The sequence below is a fragment of the Drosophila mojavensis genome, unplaced genomic scaffold (genome assembly GCF_018153725.1).
Source record: "Drosophila mojavensis isolate 15081-1352.22 unplaced genomic scaffold, ASM1815372v1 contig_74, whole genome shotgun sequence".
NCBI classification, from domain to species: Eukaryota; Metazoa; Arthropoda; class Insecta; order Diptera; family Drosophilidae; genus Drosophila; species Drosophila mojavensis.
The window spans coordinates 12,528,981-12,548,180 of record NW_025318899.1 but is presented as its reverse complement, the minus strand read 5'-3'; the positions used below and the strand labels follow the sequence as shown (position 1 = coordinate 12,548,180).

At 41.6% G+C, this 19,200-nt stretch overlaps 1 protein-coding gene across 4 annotated transcripts in view; it reads left to right on the top strand.

Annotated features, from left to right (window-relative positions):
- LOC6582232 overlaps positions 1 to 19,200 on the top strand; it is a 78,851-nt gene that overhangs the window by 18,208 nt on the left and 41,443 nt on the right. For 2 of the 4 annotated variants that reach the window (XM_032731371.2, XM_044009490.1), the window contains exon 2: positions 17,256 to 17,277. The exons of the other annotated variants lie outside the window; for them this stretch is intronic. The gene's annotated coding sequence lies outside the window, so the exon portion shown is untranslated. The remainder of the gene's footprint in view (positions 1 to 17,255; positions 17,278 to 19,200) is intronic. 4 annotated transcript variants of the gene reach the window in all.

Below are 19,200 nucleotides of genomic sequence, written 5' to 3'. Positions count from 1 at the left end.
CAGTTAATAGCTTCTGTGTTTATTAAAGCTTTTATTGATTCTATTTATTTTCCAATCAGTAAATGTCGTAATTAAATATTGTCGTATTTGATAGCTCGTCTCATATATCATTAGTTGCATAGCATTGATGAGCTTAACGAGCCATAATCCATCACAGGCATCATGTTTTGTCATAGTTATCAGTCAGTTAAGGCTAAGGTCAAAGTTAAGGCTGGCGGCACATCAAAGGCCAGGCGGCCAAGCTGTTGCAGAAAGAAACAGCAGGAGAGAGGGTGACAGAGAGAGGAGGGGAGACGTCACTCAGACATGCCACATGTTGCATTATTGCGATAATTAACAAAGGCTTAAATGCTGCCCACGGTGCCAGACAGTCATTCAGTCAGCCAGGCAGCCAGCCAGCCAGCTGGTTAGCAGTTGCCCCCCGCCGGGTGGTCAGCATATCAGCATTTAGCTTGAACAACAAAAAAACCTTTATATCTGGCCATTAAAAGTGCGACTTGCAGCAAACATTTTAATTATGGATGCGAAATACGCACGCAAGAAAATTATGAATACGTCAAAAACAATATTAAACAAGGTCAGGGCCACAAAATTTGGCATAAAATGTTGTCGTCTCGGTTGCTATTAAAATTGCATTACAAGCTACCAATTCGTCTGGCTGAGCTTTGCTTTGTTGTTGCTGTTGTTGTTGTTGTTGTTGTTATTGTTTTTATTGCTTGTTGGCTGGCATTTTTGACAGCTGTTCCACATTTGGTAGCATCTACATCAAAGTCACGTCGCATCTGTTACACATCTCACATAATTTGTTGCTGCCGACTCGAGTGTCTTGGCAAAAATTGGTTTTTGCCTCATAGTCCCCATTGGGTTGTTAGACTATCGAATACAAACAGTCGTCTCGAGTGCTGACACATCAAGGTGCATCACTGAATAGTGCCATCGAAAGCAAATCATCGCTAGATGAGTGCGAAGCTATGACAGTTGAAGGTATTAGCAAGACGACATGAATTAAGAGAAAGCTCGCAGAAGGCAGAGATAGTATTCGGACTGGTTTAGCCTAGAGGAGAAAGCTAGAACAGACTAGGCAGCTAGAACGGACTAGGTCTAAGAGCTTAGTATGAAAACGGTTTCAATAGGTAAATCAAGCCATAAGAGTCAACGCATATGAGTAAATTTAAGATTTCTTTCGTAAGCTTATTCACATTCGGAGTGTAATTGAATACGGCGTCATTATGAGAAGTACTTAGAAGACACTTGGAGTACTTAGATATTCCAAACAGTTAGTCATTCGATGTTGATTCAGCAGTGTAATTAATATATTAAGTTACCAGATTAGGAATGAGTTATTTGGATTACATACGAGCTCGGAATGATGTGATTTGATTTTGACATTTACTTACTTAAGTTCTGAAGACTTAAAGTCAACATATATGTAGAGTAACTACAAACAAGGAGTATTTTGTACAGTAAATTGAATTATATTTGATCAAATATATACTGTTATATTTGTAATAATTTATTATTATTTATCTCTACCCACATCCATCATTCGATATTTGAGCTAGCAACACCTTACACAAGTTCCATAGCAATAAGCATTGTCATTTTGCTAATTAGTGCGCCGACTGCCTTTTCATATCAAGCAGCTTTTGTTAGCCGCCAACTCTGAACATTCACAATTATCTAAGAAGCTGTCACTTTATTCGTGCTTTACTGCAAACAATATCAACAATAAATAATAATAATAAACAATAAGCATGCCAATAAATGAAATAAGTTTTAGGTCTCTCAAAACAAAATAAAACAAGTGAAAAGAATGACAGGCGACAGCAACAGCAACGGCAGAAATGAATAAAAAGGCCAATCGCAGAGCTGTTCGTGGCTTGGCCACTGCCCATTGCCCATTGATCGCAGCCCCTGGAGTCAAGCGCTCCAAGCCCCCAAAGACACCTGTGCGCTCCAATCTGTGAGCGAAACGTGTTCGCACGCCAGCGACAAACGCCGACGGCGTGACGCCAACAATAGGCAGACAACATGACCTTTCCATACCTGCATAAGCATACATAGTATATCAATACAGATGTGTGTGTTGAGTGTGTGCACAACATAGTTGTCTGTGGCCCCCAAAGCCCCATACACACCCACCCAAAAGACTGCACACGAGCGGCGCGCATTCATCAAGCAGTGTAAGCGATGCAGAGACAGAGAGAGAGCGAGAGAGAGAGGTAGCTGGAACGGAGCCCCTTTGCCATGCTCATCAAATTCTCGCATGTTGCCTGTCAAACCGCAGTGACAAACACACGCACATAACCAGGCGACGTTTTGCTTTGTGGCATCTGCAGCTGCGCCCTGCCACTGCCACTGCCTCTGTCCCTCTGTCCCCCCAATGCTGCGCCCCCTTTCTGTGAGTGGCTGCAATTCCTTTGAAAAATTCCACCAGTTGCAGCTCTTGTTTGCTTTTTGCAGGCCTAGCCATAATGTTTTTATGATGACCCACGGCGCACAGGCTGCCAGTGCCCCCTCGCTCCGCTCCTCTTCTCTGTCTCTTCCTCTTCCTTAATCCGCGCTGTGTCTTTATTTTTGTTTGCTGCCGCTGCCTACTTGCCGCAATTAGCTGTTCAGCTATTCTTGGCGCTGCAGCTTCCCAGCCAGACACATTGGCATGGCATGAAATTTAATTGAAAAACTAAAGAAAAAAAAAAAAAACTAAAAAAATTATTCAGCCAACGCGCAAAAATGCAATGAAATTTGAGCATCGATTGTGGGTCAGCATCATCAGCTCATGGCCATCGACAGCTGCCCCCAAAATAAAACAGGCTCGCAACGACCACTTAGCAGCGGCGGCAGTTGCAGTTGCAGTTGCAGTTGCAGCTGCATCTGTGGCAGCTCCACCAGGTAGTTGAGCTTAGCCGCAGCGCACAATCCATTTCAATTGCCACGACGCGTTTAAGATTACGCAAGCGATTAGCCAGGCAGCTGAAAAATGCCGCACGCGTCTGCGCCAGAGTCGCTGCCCCATGTGGCAGCCTGGCAGCCTGGCAGCCGCATGCCTCATGCTGCAAACTTGTTTATTAGATGCTTCTCCGGAATAGATAGAATAGGAGCAATCAGCAGCGAGCAGCACGTGCTGCCAGCCAAGTTTGCCAAGCCAGAAGGGGAAGAAGAAGAAGCAGCAAATCTCATGACTCAGCAGTCGAAATCACTTTTCATAAAATACTTAAAAATCAATGTTACAAAAATGTCATTGCCAACACGAAATGGAAATGCGGCCAAGTGAAAAACAGGGAATTTTCTTTTCATCTTTTTTTTTTAGCGCTTTGCACTGAATCAGCGAAAATTTTCCAACTGCAAATTGATGCAATTAAAATAAAACAATAAAAAAAGTTGTAATTTATTAATCAGAGCACAAGATGCACAAATTGTCAGTAGAGAGCTGACAAAAGTCAAATAAAAGAGACAGAGAGAGAGAGAGAGAGAGAGAGAGGGAGTAGGAGAGGGAGCGCAGGTGAGCAAGCGAGCCGGCTTCGCTTTGGCTGCGAGGCGTGGGCGACAGCTGCTGCAATCAACTCGAGATGCAGACACAGCGCAAACAAAATGCAAAAGCTAACAACTAAGAAAGTTTAGAGTTGAGCTAAATGCGCGATTAAATACTCTACAATGGGCCGTACAGCAGTAAGAGAGTAAAGAAAAGGGGCAGAGGCATAGAGGTTCTACGAAAGTTCATTTAATCACATTTTATCATTAAAATATTGTATGTAATGTAATGAACATTTTATGCGTAATATTTTTTTGTTTTATAAATAATATATCTTATATCGTGTTTTTAAAAAATATTTTTTTTTTTTTTTGTTTGTTTTTTTTTTACCACAAGCTGACCTTTTTTTTTATTAACTAATTTTATTTATTCCACTTCTGGCTGAGTTTCAAAATTCATTCCGCAATAAATATATTAAATTAAGTCGTGATTATATGGCAACCCTAATTATACTCTATTCACTATTCTCATAGTCAATCATATTGACCTTATTGATAACTGAGTTAAACCCAAATAAATATTATTATTAATTTTAGCATTATCACGTCTTCATAAACACAAATGTAAAATATATAGTATACTAATTATTCTTATATATAATATATTACATAATATAACTTTGTATATGCATGTATAGTAGTAGATCTTAACGTTTACCCTCACCCCACTTCAACTCTTTGTTGAGCCTCTTTTATAGTCAAAGAAGTCATAAACAAAACAGAACGCAACGCGTTAATCCCTTTCTTTTTGCATAGGGTATAAAAAGCTAAAACTGCAATTACGAACACACACACGCATGCACACACAAGCATATGTATGCAATGTTTGTTGTGTGTGTGTGTGTGTGTGTGCTGTAGTCAAAGTTGACTCTTGGACGCATTTTTAAGCGCTGGCTGCAACTCAGCCTCAGCTTGCGACGATGCCACATAGCGCCTCCCTCTCTGTGTGTGTATGTGTGTGAGAAGTGTGGGAAAAGTGGGCGTGTCCAATGGGCATTAAACGGTATTTCAACTTTAGCTCAAGCTGCTTTTGTATAGCAGTTGCCGCTGCTGCTGCTGTGGCTGTTGCCGTTGCCGTTGCTGTTGATTTCATTTCAGTTTGTTGTTTTTGCTGCAATTAATTGACGAGCGTCCCGAAACAGAGAATATAAAAAAGTTAAAATACAAGAGCGAGTGAGACAAAGAGGGTGAGAGAGCGGGAGAGCGACTCACAGAATCTAAAAGTCAGACAAACAAACAGCAAACAGATAAACAGAGACGTCATCGCCGCCGTTACTGCAGCGGGTGTAGAGCGGGGCAGGGCAGGCTTAGGGTATTCGGAATCGACGTCATCATGTGAACTTGTCTGGACTGTGTCGACTGTGTATCCATATCCTGTGCGCTTGTCATTAATGGGGGCCGCCCTAATCAACTCAACTCAGCCGCGACCAACTCGACTCAACTCAACTCGACTCGCCTCGACTCGGCTCGATGGGCTGCCTAGGCTGTGTAGGGCTGCATCCGCACAGCTACACACATCTTCATCATTTACTTGGCGGCCTGGCAAATTGATTCATTAGTCAAAGTGACTCTTATTTAGTAAATAAGCCAAAGCCAATGTCTGTTGGCTGTCGACTAATGCTGCAAGGATCCGGCGGCATTTGCATTCCCTTTTTGGGTTTTTTGCATTCCCAGTCGCATTCGCTCATTTATCAAATTGCATTTGATTTGTTAATTAAATTTTCTATTTATGCTTATTAAGGCCGACTCGGGCTTGTCGTGCCGCAGCTCTCGAATGCTAAACACGCCCAGTTATGGCTAAGACTAAGCTTCAACCGGTTTGTGGCCAATCTCGTTGGGGGCTTAGGTTTTTTTTTTTTGTAACTTTTTCTAGCTCTTTTTAGCCTCTTAGTCTCCCACTGTTATCATCAAATGGGTCGCGCTCGCTGCTTAGCTTGATTGTGTCACATTTTGTGTTTATTAGAGCCGAGTCCATTCGAATGGCCATATTTATGGTAACGAAAACTATTTTTATTACGCACAACTTTTAATGACAAATAAATGTGGCTATTAGAGCGTTGCGAATCGAGCTGGCGGGACGTCGTTTGCCTTTTGGCCGTGTCGAATATGAGAAGAAACTTGTTAACCCTTTTGGCGATGTCGTCAGCGCGCCAAAAGCCAAATGCGTGGAGTGAAATTTCAAATTGAAATCAAAAATCCGATTCACACTCCCACGCAACCATTGCTCATTGGCCAATTGGCCAATTCCCAGGCGTTGACTAACATCAGTTAGCAGCTGTTGGCCAGCAACACCTAGGCCATGTTTAAATTGTCGATTTTGATAGCCATGATAGCCGCAGGTAGACAGCAGCAAATGAAGCTAATTAGCAGAGTGTGACTATGTTAGTAGTTGTAATAGTAGTAGTAGTTATGTACATAAGTTATTGAAGATATTTAATTAGCATTTAGCTGAAGATTCTATGTAAATTCATGAGAATTGCATAGAAGAGCATTGATCTTGAATCTGTCGGAGCATAAATATATGATGATAATGAAACAACCTTCTATATGAAATCTACTCAAATGTATTTCCATATAAAGAATTAATTAATATATAATTATAATCTCAATTTTTCATATAAACTGTGAGAATCACATAGGAAGGACCTGGTATTTGAAGACTCTTCAAATTTTGTAATAACGAGAATCACATAGAGAGGATCTGAAAGCTCTTGAAGCTTACCTCGATTCCAAATGCAAAGGAACTGTTATGAAAGCTCTTTAAACGTACCACAATTCCACTTCAAACCTATGAGAATCACATAGAAAGGACCTGCTGCACACGCTTAACTAATAAATAACTCTAGTCACTTTTGCTTTCCGCACCCGCAACAAGTCGATATTTGCTTGTAACTATCGTACACGTTTTCAATATCGACGTATGTAATCTATATGCACATATAACGACAACAACAACAAGAACAACGAACAACGACAACAACAGCAATAACAGCAACAACAATTTTTAGTTGAGAGAGGCGGCACCCATCGAGTGTCACCTTTTGCGGTTCTCAGCGTCCGCTGTCAGTTGTAATTTTATACGATCAGCTTTCGATTTGGCGAAGCCTGAGGTTAAAAATTAACATGGCCAACCGGCGATAAGTCGAGATTGGTATTGGGGCACAGCCAGCGGCAGCAGCGCCGACTCTCGCCTCTCCACTCTCAATGTAATTTTGCGGTTTTGGCACCCAAAAAAAAAAAGGAAAATTATATATATGTATGTATATATATACATATATATAAGCTCTGAGTGCAATTGATACGCTCCAGCAGAGGACAGCGAACGGACGATGAGGCGGACTCAGATGCGAATTTGGATTCGATTGTCAAAGCCAATTGCGAGGCAGCCGTATGGGCCATGTAAATGCCAAGCGGCGAGTGCGTCAGTATGTGTGTGTGAGTGTGTGCGTGTGAGTGTGTGTCATGTCTTTTCAGTTGCCTGCGGCTGTCGTGCGTCGCCCTGCGTCTTGCTGCTTTATGCGATATGAATTACACAAGTTTCCTGGCAGCGTTTTATATACGCTTTCCTCTTTATTATTATGCAGCTGTGCATGTGTGTGTGCGAGTGTGTGTGTGTGTTAGTCGTTATAATATAATAATTAAACGAATTGCCAAAGTGTGTCGGCAACAGACGCGCCTCGTTCGTCAGACCCTGCCACAGCAAGGAAGCATGCGTTAGAGATGGGAGATACAAAAAAAAAAACTAGCTGTAGATAAAGTTTGAAGAATAACAATTTAATTTAATGCCGAAGAGAGAGGGAGAGATAGATAGGTAGAAGAAGAATAGTATTCCATTTGGGTAGCTGTTGCTGATCTAGTTATAGTTGAAGCTATTCAAAGAATATCTAGTTCACTTTGTAAGAGGTGAGACTTAGTGAATATGGAACAGCAGCAATTGAAACTTAAATAGTTCTAAAAATGGTTTCAAGCTATGTATTAGGACGACCTTTATTTATATTCTTTCATATATGACTCAGTCGCTCACGCTTTCATCTCTAAATGTTTCAGCTCATAGTTTACCCGATTATCTTTAAAGCGCTCTTCACCTATACTTAAACTTCTTTTTTATGTGCCCTTGAAACCATTCAAGTTCTTTTCAGTGCTCCATTATATAAATATTTCGTGCAACTCACGCTTCCATCTCTAAAGCAATCGACAATTGAGAGTCTATTAGGAAGTAATTATAAATATATGAATATAGAGAAATTTGCTCTTAAGATTTCTCCAACTATTTAACTATCGACCTTTTATATATCAGCCAATTGGGTCTGATTATTGTTTTATCTTTGTAATCAATTGCCTTAGCTCACGCTGCCATCTCTAGCGTGAGTTGATATTTCGCAGCAGGCAAGACCCAGTTTTAATATGCTCCTTCGTTCGACGCTTGTCGGAGCAAAAAGGAAAAAAAGGGTTTAAAATTTTATTTTTGCTGCTTTTATTTGTTTTTTACACTCGAGGTGTCAATTTCAACGCCCTTCCTTTGTTTGCCAATGCATTGTGCATACCTAAGAGTATAGAGTCCCATATGCATGTACACATCCATACCTATGTATATATATTGTGTGAATATTACCCTCGTTTTTAATTTCTGCCAAATTATGCAAAACACGCTGCGATACACTCTTAGAAAAGGGCTTCGTACACTGAGCGAAATTTATTAAGCTAAATCTGCTTGCCAGCCTCCATTTTGGTGGGCGTGCAAATAATCTATATATATCGCCAGCCGTTTTGGCCAGCCACGCCCACTGGCGAAGGCACACAAACGCACGCCTACAAAGTGTTTAACATAAATATTTGCAAATTTCTCGAACAACGGCACGAATTAAAACACATGCATATAAAACCCGATATAAATTGCCTTTGACTTCTGGCATAGAATCGTTCGTATGTGGAGGCGGAGCGGGTAGCCGGGCAGACGAGCAGGCGGGATGCTGCACTGTGGGGCGTTAAAAGTCAGCACCTCATCCTTTAGCTGCAGTGCTATGGCAGCATGGGTGGGGGGAGGGAGGGGACGGGGAATGAGTCTTGCAGCTCTCCTCGCAGTCAAGTCTGCCTTCTTTTTGGGGTGTGTACTTCAACAGTCTAGCAGCTTAATGGCCATGTGTAGAGGGCGGAGGTGGATGTGGGCGTGGCAGCGATGACTGTATTTCTATATAGCATACATACATATGTATAAATCACATTTGCATGTGCTTCATGCAGCTGACAACTCAATAAAATGTCGCGATTTTAATTTTGTTTGTTTTTGTTTTTTTTTCGCCTTGATGTCGTCACACGCATGTGACAAGTTGCATGTTGCAAGTCGCTTTGAGTCGAGTGTTGCATGTTGCATGTTGATGTGTTTATCGCTATTAAGCATTGCATTTTATGAGTTTAATACCAGGCAGATGCTGTATATAGCAATGGCAATGGCTGAATATCAAATAAATAAAGAACACTTGGAGAGAGTGTGTGTGAGAGAGAGGGAGAGAGAGAGAGTGAGATGTCGGTGTACTTGAAAGGCAGTTTGTCTTTGATGAGAGAAGTTTGTTTAGTGTGGTCGGGTAATAAATTTATATTACCGGGCTTATTATTCAAGAAGAAGATGCACTGAATTCAGCTGGAGCTAAGGCAATGGAGGAGAGGAACGAGTTGATATGTTCTAAGTATCGTCTAAAGCTTGGGAGGAGTATAAAGAGGAGCATGATTTGTGTATAGAAATATAGAATAGACATCTACAGAAGAGATTTGCTGCAGAGAGCTGGTGCAGAGATGCAGAAGTCGGAGTATACGGATATTGCCCAGAGCATATTTGGTAAAGCTCTCCCTGTGGAACATTCAAGTCGTATTTATATGAGTGTACCTCTTATAGAAGATCCATTAGGCTCTCAGACAAGCAGGTACTCTGTTTCCTTTTAGGGAATTTATGCTGTGCTTCTTTCTTTCATTCTTGCGAGAAGTAGACTAGTGGTTGTCTGATAATAATATATTGAAATAGAATATATAATATGTCAATATAAATACAGGCATCTCAGCGTCACACTCCTTTCCAATATTTAAACCAACTTCCTCTCAAGGAATTCAAACTCTAAGGGCCTCTCCGCCCAGCTAACAGGTTTCATTAAGAACTACAAGTCGTAATTGCCTTGGCAATATGTTTGCCATTAATATTCCCAAGCCAGTCTCAAATAAGTCTAAAGCGCTATTCAAGCACATAGCTCATGTTTAGCATGGAGCTGCAGTTAGCTTTTAATAGCCAGCTTCTTGGCCAATTTCCTTTTCAGCCTGCTCTGCACAAGTGCTGCCCAGATAGCTTGCCAACAGTTCACATACACATATGACTACGTGTTGACAACAAAATTAATTCAAATTAGCAAAAAGAACTAACAACAGCAACAGCAACAGCAACAAAAACGGCAACAAGGAGAGTCGAGCAAGGTTAACTGAATTTCAACAACTTTCGCTTGGCGTGTTGCGTGTTGCAAATACAGCAGCTGCTGCTGCTGTTGCTGCTGCACAGGGCCAACAAAGAAGTGCAACAAATTAAACTAGCAACTTGTGGCAAGCACTTACTTAAGCTGCAAGCATGTACTACATACATGTCCATAATTGCTGTAATCCTGCCTCATTGCACCCCCCGCCGTCCGCCCTCTGCCCCACAGAATCAAGTTTGTCTCAGCTCTCTGCATAATATAATTATCGAATGAGTTTTTTTTTACGAGCTGCCGACATAATTGCTCTGATTGGAAGATGATCTCTGCGTGACTCAGCCATTGCTACTTAGATGATGCTGCTTAGTGGAGTTTTCGTGGCTGGCGCCAACAGCAGCGACAGCAGCAGCAGCAGCGGCAGCGCCCAAAGAGTCAACAAACGTTGCCGTCGACCATTCTGAAGTGAGACATTAATCTCAGTTAGGTTTATCTTTGATGCATAATAAATGAGACGCTTTTAGTTTCAACTAAAAGCAGCTATTTATTAATGCTCCAAATGGACTGGCCACGAGGACCATACGCCGGCTAGCACCACGACGGCGATCTTATTAACCCAGTTTCCTCGAAAGTTTCCCAAAAAAGAGAAAAAGAAAAGCATATCAAAGTATATATATTGAGAGAGAGAGAGAGAGAGAGAGAGAAACATAAAAATGAACTCAAGGAAAACACTTTTTTCCGTGCTTGCTTTTTGTTTGTCGCTAAGAAACTTTTGCTTTGTGCCAATAAAAAGAAAATCTGCACAAAGTAAACACGGGCGAAATTGCAATCACTTTGGTATGGTAACCGAGTACGGACGACGGACCACCAGCAGAGGGGTGTTGGTGAGAGGGCCGAGGTGCTGTGCAAACAGCTGCCAGCATCAATCTTCTAATGCGTTCAAAATTTTGCGCTGTTGCTGCAATTTTATTGCCAACACTGAGGGAGAGTAAAATATTCAGCCATGGTGTTTGCTTTGGATGTGCCAGCTTCCCTTTTATTTCTACACTCTCTGAATACCCTAACAGCAAAGTAATGTTGATTTTGCTAGAGGAAGTTGCAGCAACGACCGAGTGTTGCTCCTGCTGCTGCTGCTCCTGCTGCTGCAGCTGCAATTAACAATATTTTTCTTGGCAAACTTTGCAGGAATTTAATGTATAGCAACTAAAAATATGTTAGAATATATAGCAATTTAAAACAAAAATGTATGTAAAGCAATTCATAGCTAAGCTTGCTCCTAGTTGCAGATACTTTTCTTTTCTTTTTTTAGTATCTGTCAGATACTTTTGCTTAGAGCATTTGAGGTTCGTGTTGTATGCCAGGTTGGAGCTGCCAAAAATGAGGAAAACGAAGTAAACGAAACCCCTGCTTGTGCCACATTTTGAGCCGAATTGACTTGTTGTCACGCCCCCAGATCCGGCGGCGGCGGCAGCGGCCTTTCAGCCCCTCCCCCTCTGAGACGGCAGCGACATGCAAATTTATGAAAGCCGCTTTGCCCTGTGTTTCTTATTATTGCTTTTTATTAAGACTCTGTGCTTGTTGTTGTTGTTCATGTTCGTTGTTTCTCCACTTGTTGTTGTTTTTGTTGGCTTCGTTTTGGTTTTGGTTTGCTCGTATATTAATTTTTGTTGTTCTGCATCGCCGGGAGGCAAGTGGAGGCAAGTGGAGCGCAGCTACTCTGGGGCTTGTTTTCGTGCGTTGTTAATAATTCGCTCGCATTACGCGCGATCTCGAACGAAGATGTCGTCTTAATGACTTCATTAATATTGAGTAAAACACAGCGAGAGACGACTCGGGCCGTGTTGCATAAAAGTGCAGCTCCGCTCAATTGCCAAATCCGAGTGGATGCCACGAAATGCTTCAGTTGTGCCACGTTTTGCTGTTCCTCTTGTTCTTGTTCATATTGCTGATGTGGCTTGGTTGTTGCTGCGATTGCTGCGATTGTTGTTGTTGCTGTTGTTGCACTTGTTGTTTCCGCTGGGAGAGCGTTTAGAGGCATATCTTCGCCCCATCTGTGGAGCAGCAGCAGGTCGCAGCTCTCTGGTTGGCGTAATTAAAATTAATTTGATACCTAAACGGTGAATTTAATCAAAATGCATTAGGCTAGGAAGTGGCTATTCCATTATTATTATCATTATCATTATGATTATTATTATTATCATTATGACTATTATACACGTAGCGCTGGCTAATGATGGGAGAGCTGCAAACGTAGCCGCATTTAATATTAATTATATTAATTAAAGATTGCTATCTGATAAACGCACAGCGTGTTGCAAACAATCAAAACGGTTGTAGGCGTCTGGGCTGGGCAGAGGTGAGAGAATGTGGGCGTGGCATAGCCGAACAGGCAGAGAGTGTGTGTGGCAGCTATAAGGTGTATGAGTTAGGAACTTATTAAGCAATGTCATAAATTATGGAAGAGAGTTTATAAACGACGAGGAAAGCAGGATTAGGAGGGATTTGAGTTAGAGACATAAGTAATATGATATTGTAGAATAATTTATGAAAGTATATGTAATATATAAATAGGTAGGATAGTGTGTGTTTAAGTGTGCATATAGATGCGTGCTTTGTTTATTTATTATGTGATATATAAATAAGAAATTGCATTATTATGATATAGAAGAAGTATAGCTCTTCGTAATACCGAACAATTATAATTATATATTTACAAGTAATACAGCTTTACAGTTCCCAGTTCATATGCTCAATCCTACTACACTTATATCATATTCATTAAAGATTCTCCTAGTTAGAGTTTCACCTAGAGTTCATTATCTAGTTAGCGATGACAGCCTGAACGAGCATCATCAATGCAGTCAATCTCACTTTTGCTCCACTCTCTCTCTATAAAGCCGTAGAAGTTCAACGATAAAACTTGATGGCATATTTAAAATACAATCTTTAAATATCTGTAAGTCAAGCTTAACTAGTTTAGCCATAAAAGAAAATATTTTGTAGCAGATAAGTGTTATTATTTCGCCTGCCAACTAGAAATTGGCATAGAGTGAAAATGATCGCCGCACTTTAGAATCAAATACTTCAGTTCACTTTCTCGCCCAGTCGCTCGAGCCATTGAGCCGTCCCAGTTGCGAACTGCCTAAAAAAAAAAAAAAAAAAAAAAACTATTAACAACTGCGGGGCTTGGCTATGATCGGTGGGGCTGGGGCAGCGGATCGAGCGCGGCTCTGGGCGTTAAATACAGGCTGCAGTTTCTATAAATCAGGCATATTTCTCAACACCTTTGTATTTTTTTTTCTAGTTTGGCCTTTTTTATGCTGCCGAACCGCTCATTAAAAACCATTAAGCAGAATATTCAACTGTGAAAAATTATGGCGTAAATGATACCTAGCGCGACAATAAACGATCTAGTGCGGGGGCACCGAGTGCCGCGTAGCGGGGATAGGTCTACTCGGGGTCTATTTGGGGTCTGCGGCTCCATGGCCTGGGGCAGGCAGTTTGAGCTCGCAATTCAACTAAACGCGTTGCGAACTTAACTCGGTTTCTGTGTCATTTTCTTGTCTGCAAGTCGAGTCGAGCGTCAAATAAATTTTCGTCTACGTTGAAACAACAGCGAAATGGAAAACAACAACAACAACAGCAACAGCAACAACAGTAACGAGCACAACAACAACAACAGCTAGTATATCTAAAACTATTCCCATTGCGGCTGCGTTCTTTGTGGCTTGTTGCCAACTTTTGTTGTTATTGTTGTTGTTGTTGCAGCGAGCATTTGCAACAATTTGTTATTGGCCATTTAAGCCGTTTGTTGTTGCTGTTGTTGTTGGTGCTGGTGCTGGCCATTGGCGCTGCGCACCAGAAATCTGTTGAGTGTTAATGACATTTTTATGTTTTAACGCTTGAAAAAGCTGCACCATCGACTACCATTTTGGTGGCCTGGCCCCGTCAGCGGCCTCTATGGGGAATGGGGGATGGGGAATGGGGATTGGGCAATGGGAAAGCAAGTCCAATTGAAATGCCGCCTGGTTCTCTCGTTCTGGCTCTCTGCAAATGCTCCGTTTCTGTTTGCCCTGACGTTTGAAATGTTGCAAATGTTGGCAATGTTGCGGCTTATGTTGAGTTATTGACTGCCGAGAGTGTGGCACTGCACTGGTGGATCGTTTGGCTATATGTGGCTACGGTAAAATGTGGCAGGTGGCAGAAGGCAGATGGCTGTGGCCAATATGTGAAAGGTGGGGCAAAGGTTTATTATGTTTCGAGCAAGTGAATTTTGCTTAATTGAAAAACAACTTGAGAAAATTTGAAATATATAGAAAGGAAACTTGCAGCAAATGCTAAAGGCTAAGGGCGACATAGCGTAAGACGTAAGTAAGGGTGAGAAAAAGACGCTTTGCTTTGCTCTAGAAGCGATGGGAACAGGAAGAAGACGAAGACAGAGAGAGAGGGCAAGGGTCACCGTGAGAAACGACCAAAGGTAATTGGTTTAGTGTAGTGCAAAGGGAGCTCATTTAAATGCTCTTGAGAATCGCAAAGAAGAGCGATGCGCATTTCAAAAAGCATAACGCATTCGGGCTGTTAAGTTTTATGAGCAACTTCCAAATTCACTTTATGTCTTAGCGTTCTGCTTCCTCTGCTTCCTTTTGCTTCTCCATTGCCGTTCGCATCTCTCAATTAGATTCAATTCATGGCCAAAACTTGTGTCAACATTAATTAATTTTCAGCGAAACTTTTGAGCAGCTAATTGGATTTTGGCAAAAGCTTCGAACAAAACAAGAAAAAACTAAAACAAATTCGCGTGCAAATGCGCACTAATAACTGCTGCACCACAGAGGGAGATGGAGAGTGTGGAGTGAGACAGGCAGAGCAAACAAATAAAATAAATAAATAATCCACAGCAAGTTTCCTGTCAAAGTAAAAAAAAAAAAACAAGGAAGTGCCGCTATTAAATTGTATTTTATTTTGTGCGCCCGCATTTCACTCATTTTTTTTCTTTTTTCGAATTATTCCTTTGTTTCAGGCTTCAGTGGTGCTGAAATTTTGCAAATGTTTTCTTTTGGCCATTTCGTTGGCGGCTTTCGGCTGCCATTTTAATGATTTACGTCGCTTAAACGAATTTCATTTCGGGCAGGTGGCACGACGGCCGCTGCCACTGCCAAGCAGCAGGGGCAACGACTATGGCAGGGGCAGGGGCAGGGGCGGTGGCAGTGGCAGTGGCAGTCGTCAGACTGTCAGAACAACTGTTTGAGTTGCAGGCTACGTTTCGCATGGCTCAGTGCGGAGTGAAGTGCGTGCGTGTGTGTGTGTGTGTGTGAGTGTGGGTGGGTGGCCTGTAGCCAAGTGCAACGACTTCGCATGCGCTTCCTGCCGAAATAAGGAACACACAAACTAATAACACTTAACTGCGCCAGGCCGAAAGCTAAGCGTTAATTATGGCAAACTTTGCCAGGCCATGTCTAAAGTGTTTCCCCATAAGACACACAAAAGCTGCCAGCTACTGAACTCCGCTGGCTCCGCTCACCCCAGCAAGCGTCTGCAGCCAGACGAGGAGTCGCCGCGCCTCTCCCGTCCTCTCCTCTCCCAGCGAAGCAAATGCATGTCGCTACATATCAACAAAGGATGCAGTTGCCTAGGCTCAGGCTACCGCTATGGCTCTTGTTCTTGCTGTTGTTGTTGTTGTTGTTGTTGTTTTCGACTCTTTTTTGTTGTTTTTGCGTTGTTTTTTGTTGGTTTTACAGACTTCAGTCAATGCACTCTCTATGGCGACGTCGTCTGACTGCACAAAATGAAAAAGTTTCGAAATAAATGCTGAAAACCAAAGCCCAAAAGGAAAAGCTCGAAAAAAAAAATATGAACTGCAGCAGCATTAGGCTGAAAAGTGAGCGACTTAAACATGCCCTAGGCTAATGTTTAGTAAATAAAATAGAACTGCATCTAACAGAAGAGTAGAAGAGCGAACCATTTGTTGGTTCAGCTTTACACGTAAACCCCGTAAAATTATACATTTCTATATACATCTTTTGTCTAACTGCTCATAGTCTAGCTAACTAACTCTTTACAGGGTATTCGCGCTGCAGCCCCCTCTTAGCAAACACACAAAAAAGTAGAAAAAAAAACTCGTTGCATTTTTGCACAAGAAAAAAAACAAAAAAGGAATTATTATTAACGCCTGTTGGATATGCCACAGGACGATGTCTGCGCCGACTCCTGCTTCAGCTTCGTCTACAGCTTCAGCTCCAGCTCCAGCTCCGGCTCCAGCTCAGGCTACTGTGCACACACTTTTCGTCATGTTGTTGTCGTTGCATGTTTTATTTTTTGTTTTTTTGTTTACTTTTTTTTGGTGCATTCGCCTGCAGCAGCAGCAGCGCTTTGGATGCAAAATGCATCTAGGCAAAAAAAAAAAAAAAAACCAACAACAACAACAACCACAGCAAACATGTCGCAGTTGCTGGCAGCCAGAAGGAGTTGACGAAGCTTAGAGCTTGGGGTAGTAGGCGTAGTCTACATGACTGGCTGCTGTCCCGACGACAAATCTCTTGCCTCCTGCCCTGCAGCTGCCTCCTGCTCCGGTCATTAGGTGCTGCTGTTGCTGTTGCTATTGCTGCTGCTGCTGCTGCACTTGGCTTCTGCTTGCACTTCAGCCTGCCAGCCAGTCGGATTTGGGCCTGCATCCTGAGCGGGATGCTCGTCATTGCCGACGTCAGCGGACGTTACGTGTCTCAGGCAGTTGCAAATTACGCTCTCAGACTCAATTGTCTTGCGCCTCGGAGACTAGCAGGCCCCCAAAAGCAAAAACAATAACAACAACAACAATGGCTGCATTTAACGCAATCTTTTGCTGGCTAGACAGACAGCCACAGAAGGTCCAGAGCTTCAGCACTGAATCCAATTGCAATGCAAGACATTCCCTCGACGCGGGGCAGCAGCAGGAGGCGTGGCGGGCTGGCAGAAGCGTCGCGTCATCGTCGCGACATGCACTTCAAAAAATTTGTACATGCATATATAGATACATATTTGTATATGTTCATTAGAATGTGTTGAAGTTGTTGCTTGAACGCCCCGAAGTCGGCAACACTTTGCCAAGTGCTCGATGGCTGTGTTAATACTCCAAAAAATGTTGCGAGTACAGTTGCGTTCAGATGGGAGGAAAACAATATAAATTTCTTAGTTCATAAAAGTTTGAATGAGTTTTCGAATGCAATCAAATTGATTTGTTATCAGAAGAAAATTGCTGTTGTTAAATTGATTATGAAATCATTTTCGTTTTTGTCATTTCAGAGTTCGTTCATGCATTTATGAGGTATGTAAAAAGTCAATTAAATATGTAAAGAGTCAAGCTGAAAGCAGCTTATAGCTTGACCAAAAACTAACAACTACAACAACAAAAGCGAAAAACAAGACAGTTATAATAGTAATAAAAATTCAGATAAAATCATAAATGAATCTTTTATGACAAGTGCGTGGGCTGGGCTGCTGGTTGTCCAAATGATGTGAAGTATGTGTGTGTGTGTGTGAGTGTGTGTGAGTTCGAAAAGCCATCAACAAAAACATCATCAGCCACAACATGTCAAACGGCAGCCGCAAACCTGTAGACGAAGAGGAAAACAAGGTAACGATACAAAATTAAATACGCAGCTCCAACATCAGCGCAAAAGAAGGGCTGAGCCCCAAAATGAAGTAGTTAAGGCCATACAAAAAAGGCCGGCCAAAACGGCAGCTCGATGTCTTATTAGAGACATCGAGTGAGAGAAAAGCACAGGCGGTGGCTATGATTGACAACAATGTTGAAATATCAAATTAAAACTTCATATAAATAGTTGAAAAATAAAAGCTAAGCGGCTTTATAATAAGGTAATTGCCATGGCTATTAGGCCTGGGCGTGGCAGCGGCGGCGGCGGCGGCGGCCACTAGATCTGTTGGCTCTGATTGAAGGTCAATGACAACACGTAATTGATTATTAACCCTCAATGGTGGCTGTAAGAGAAATCTCAGCACTAATGAAAGATTGAAAAACAGAAACATGTTTTAATTTCATGCTAAGATATCGTATTAGTAGCGGCATTTTAATTGCCACTATCTATATATATATCTGTTAAAGCCAGCCTTGGCAGCAGCCACCAGCCACCAGCCACTGAACCACCGAACCACCGAACCACAGCTCGTGAACTACAAGAAGCAGATACATAAAAAAAAAACAACAACAACAACAGAAAACCATAAAACTGCAATATCTTTGTCCGCTCATACGAGACGTATATTGTTATTGGGAGGTGCCACATAAGTAACACAGCCACACAGCGTTGCTGCAGGCCCCAAACAATGTTCACACCACAGCAATATAATATAATGTTGTTTTTTTGCCTTGCTTTGCTTTTCCATGTAGAAAACCAATCAATGCAATGCAATTTCCATTAGGCTTGCCAAGGCGCGTCGTTTGCAGATCTCCTCTCTCTCTATATATATATATGTATATGTATATTCATATGTGTGCTCTAGCAAATTACGTTCATTGGAAAGTGTAGGAGGCTTCGTTAGAGGAAACCCAATAACTGTTAGGCAAACGTTGATAATCAAATGTTGTTAAACTGGCTGCAGAGCCTACATATATACATAATATATACTCTGCACACAAATCATAATCCATTCCAAAGAGAGCTATTCAATATTGAAATTGTAATGAAAAACCCAGAAAAATATTTGAGAATAAATCACAGCTCTATTCCACATTCCATTGTGATTGAGTAAGAACAACTATCAACTATCTTGTAAATCATAAATCTTAACACGTGACAAAGTGCGTATAATTAATGTTTCAGCGCAGAGCATTCAATAATTAACTCGAGAATTCTCCCAGTTGCCTGGTCAGGCGGCAAAAGTTTCTCAAATTTGGTCACAATCGTAATTAATAGATATTTTATTCAAATTGTTATTTGTTTTCTTGCTGCTTATTTATGCTTTGTATATTTGTTTAGATCAAATTTATAGGCCCTGAATCTGGTTTTTTTTATAGCCAAGATTTTTTTATTTTTAATTTTTGCTGACTTTACATTTAAAGTAGTTGCTGCATATAAAAGATTTTGCTGCTGACTGACTGATTGATTGATTGATGATTAGACACTAAATGCTAGGAAGCTGAAGCTGCTATTCGCTTGAAGTTGATATATGATCTGAGAATTTGTTTAGTTCGAACTAAGATTCAAGCTGTCTTGCATAGTTAAAGCTG